This window comes from Antrostomus carolinensis, unplaced genomic scaffold (assembly GCF_000700745.2).
Source record: "Antrostomus carolinensis isolate BGI_N321 unplaced genomic scaffold, ASM70074v2 scaffold5356, whole genome shotgun sequence".
In the NCBI taxonomy this organism is placed as follows: Eukaryota; Metazoa; Chordata; class Aves; order Caprimulgiformes; family Caprimulgidae; genus Antrostomus; species Antrostomus carolinensis.
In genome coordinates, this window is record NW_010323797.1 from 21570 (window position 1) to 25475 (window position 3906).

The 3906-nt window shown below is 44.7% G+C and overlaps 1 protein-coding gene across 1 annotated transcript in view; it reads left to right on the top strand.

Annotated features, from left to right (window-relative positions):
• Positions 1-3906, top strand: part of LOC104527067 (lipoxygenase homology domain-containing protein 1-like) — a gene marked incomplete at its 5' end in the record, with an annotated part of 31408 nt that overhangs the window by 20698 nt on the left and 6804 nt on the right. The window lies entirely within an intron of this gene.

Consider the following 3906-nt stretch of genomic DNA (forward strand, 5'->3'; position numbering starts at 1 on the left):
AGGAAGTTCTAGACCCCCAGGAGATCTCCTCTCAGTCTCCTCTTCTCCAGGCTGAACAACCCAAGTGCCTTCAGCCTCTCCTCACACCCTTCCCCTCTCAGCCCTTCCCCAATGTTGTGTCCCTCCTCTGGACTCTCCCCAGCAGCTTTAAATCCTTTTTCTCCCATGGTGCCCAAACTGCCCCCAGTGCTGGAGGTGAGGCCGCCCCAGTGCAGAGCAGAGCGGGACCATCCCCTCCCTTGAGGGAGGTGATTTTTTCCTGAGCTCTTGTTCTCCTGATACTGTTGGTCGAGGTGCCAAGCAGCTGTGACTTTCACAGTGGATCGGGATCCACCATACAACAGTATCCCAGGAAAAGGCTGATGAGCCATCGCTGCAGAGGTCCTCCAGTTTCTCCTGTATAGCCAGGCTGTGTGAGCAGTGGACAGGATCTAGGGAAGTCCTTCCACACTGCTACATCCATACCACTTACCTGACTCTTCTTCCTCACTCTTTCACTGATTCCCTCTCCACAAACTAGTTTGTGCTGAGGATTTGATGCCATAGTTCCCTTTCCTCTTGTTTCTTAGGTGCTGTAATGTCTCTGAGCCCATTGCTCTGCAAAAGCCACACAGGAACAGAAGGTGTAAACAGGGCAATATCCTGAAACTAGGATTTTATGACCTGAAAAGTGGTTCTGCACAGACAGTTTCTTCTCTTTCCATTTATGTGCTCCCCAGCACACAGATCCAGCTCAATGGAGGCAAAGTCTCACATTTAGAGCCTGTGAATTACTGGAGTTTGCATTTTTCTTTCCAGATCAATGCAAAAAATAAATTTAATTTATCTTTTCCCATTCTGAAAGAAGAGAAAAACAAACTTGTCTGGTAAAGCAGAATAGTTTCTTCAGGCCCAAACCAATCCTTCCATTTCCATATCAGCTTTTAAATGATGTTTAGTGCTGTGGCAGTGAAACAATTGATGCGACACCACTGCTAGCACCAGGGGACATGGACAGGGTGGGAAGATGTGCTGCTCTGGACATAGCCAGTACATCATTCACCTGGAGTGAATTATTTCTCTTGAGAAATGAAAAGCAATATAGGATACTTCCACAGCTTCCAGGTCTCCTAACCTAATTTAAGTTGTTACACATTAGGAAGAAAAGCAGGAAAAAGGAAAGATCAGTTCTAATGCGAGGGAAGAGGAATATTTTTTTCTTTAAAGCAGACAGGTGGGTGATTTGGGGCAGTAGTGACTAAATTTTTCTAAAAGTGACCAGTCAGCTCCTTGATTTGAAGTACCCTTGTGCTGTAAGGGACACTGTTGATATTTGCTTTTCAGTGTTATAGAATCATATATTAATTTGGTCAGAAAAGACCTTTAAGGTCATCAAGTTCAACCTGTCAATCCCCCGACAGAGCCTAGAGCTTGCTCTTTAAATATCCCAGAGCTGATAAATACATCTTTTGTAGGGAACAACAGGAAAAGTTGCACTTTGTGCTTGCTTTGCACTCAACTCCAACATGAGCTGGAAAGTCAGCTCTGGCCTCTCTCTCCCTGTGAAAAAAGAGCAGGTTTTTTGTTGCAGGTCTCCTGGTGAGCAGCTGCTGGGACCAGGCTGAAGAAGAGGGAGAAGGTTACGTGCATCTTGTTGAGTCTGATCCTGTCCTAATCATGCTTTTCACTACTGGTAACAGGACTAAGATCACCAATTTATTCTATCCTAGTCTGCAGTCATTGATCTCTCTTGCTGGAGAAGTATGGGATGTTTTCTTTCTTTTATCCTGTACTGTTTTAAGTAAAGTTTTGGTGGAAGTGGAGCAGCCTTCTGAATATGCTGCAGAGATGATCATTGAACTTAAACGGAAATGAGCCTGACAAAAAGATTAACGTCTGACATTGCCAACACATTTAGAATAAATTTCCAAACAGCCCTGAAGAGAAAGTTGCTCCAGTTTGATCATGGCGGAAGCCCCAGGGAACTTGATAAGATCTCAGACAAGACTTGATAAGATTGATCAGACAGTGAACTGGTGAGGATCTACCAGGGTACTGCAAGGCAGCCCATCCCCAAAACCCCGCTTAGGACCTTTGTCCTGCTGCTGGAGCCTGGAGGAGGTCTGGCATGTTTGTGTGGTGCATCCAACTTCCCTGTCTGGGTGCTGCACCCATGGTATTGGCATGGGTCTTGTCATTGGCACATGGCACTATCTCCCCAGCTCAAGAGAGACAAGGAGGTGTGAAGGACCACAAAGATGATAAGAAATTGGAGCATCTGTTGTATGAGGAGAGGCTGAGGGAGCTGGGCCTGTTCAACTTGGAGAAGACAATGCTCAGGGAGATTTTATTGATGTGTACAGGTATCTGATGGGGGGATTGAAGAAGATGAAGTCAGATTTTTCTCATCAGTGTCTGATCCCTTGCTTAGGGACATGGTTTAGGGAACTTGTCTGTGTAAGGTTAGTGATTGGACTTGATGGTCTTCTAAGTCTTTTCTAATCAAGGCAATTCTGTGATTCTGTGATGGCAGGACAAGAGGCAATGGGCACAAATTGAAATACAGGAAATTCCATATAACCATAAGAAATAAAGTTTTTTTCTCTGCACAAGTAATCAAACACTGGCACAGGTTGCCCAGAGAGGTTGTGGAGTGTCCATCCATGAAGATATTCAAAACCTGACTGAACACAGCCCTGAGAAACCTGCTTTAGTTGAGCTTGCTCTAAATAAGTTGGACTAGATGTTCTCCAGGGGTCCCTTCCAGCCACAATGATTCTGCAGTTCTGTGCTCCTGAAATTTAAGGGGCAAGTGGTGTCTTCATTTGAGGTGTGTGCTTTGTAGCAGGTAATTTCCTACCTTGAAGAAGGTTGAGGGAGCCAAAGTACAAAACAGGAATGGCTCTCAGGCTGGTAGAGAACTACCAGCACATAGTGTGGAGGGATTGCAGTCCACAGGAGCAGGATGACTTGTTGACATCACTCAAAAAGGTGTCATCGTTTTCTTTTCAGGATCAAGGAGATCAGTATTTACAAACTAAGGAAGCAGACACATGGCTGTGAGTTCTTGGAACAGTAAGAGCTGTTTAATATCTCTGGGATGTAAATAATAATTCAGCAGAGATTTCTCATCATGAACAAAACTTTTCTTTGTCCAATAATAAGACTTGTAAGTAGAACTGTCAGAACCTCCTAACCCCCAAGCTCAATGAAGACTTCCTACCTTTCAATAAAGAAATCAGAAAAATGTTCTCAAATGCCCTTTTCTTCATTTTCAAGTTGCTTTTCCACTGAAAATATTAGATGATTTGGTGGTCCCTGCTGGAATATCCATCACTTTAGTCTGTCCTATGTTCATGTCCAATCACAACATTAGTGAATTCACCCTGGTTACTTGGCAAAGTCAGCATAACATTGCTCATTTCCTTGCACGTGCTAGGTGGCAGGGTCAAAGGAGCAAGTTGTAATTTAGCTTCTGGGTTTGGGGGTAATACAGGCCATAGAGAAAGACCCTACACCCTACAGCTTGTGGCCAGCCAGCTCTCCCAAAATGTGAAGGGACCACCACAAACCATGCACACACTGCTATGTCTTTTTTAATAACTACGGACCTGTGTGGTGGAGAGGTGGGGGTGAGGTGAAATATGAACTCACTTCTTTCTTTTAGCTTTACGGCTTCATGTTTCCCTTAAAATGGAAGGAAGAATCAGCAGTGGTTCCTGTGACAGAAGCTGCTCCATTAACTTTTGCCCCCAACCTTCTGATTTCCAGGAGATTTCATGCCTCTGGCTCTGGGCAACAGTTCTGCAGGGTCCTGATTTCCCTGGAGCTTTGTAAAGGTTTGCTGTCTCTAAGCCACAGTAGCATTTCTTCCTAAGGTGGTTCCTGTGTTCATATGTTGACAGGGGACACTCTGGCCACAGCTTT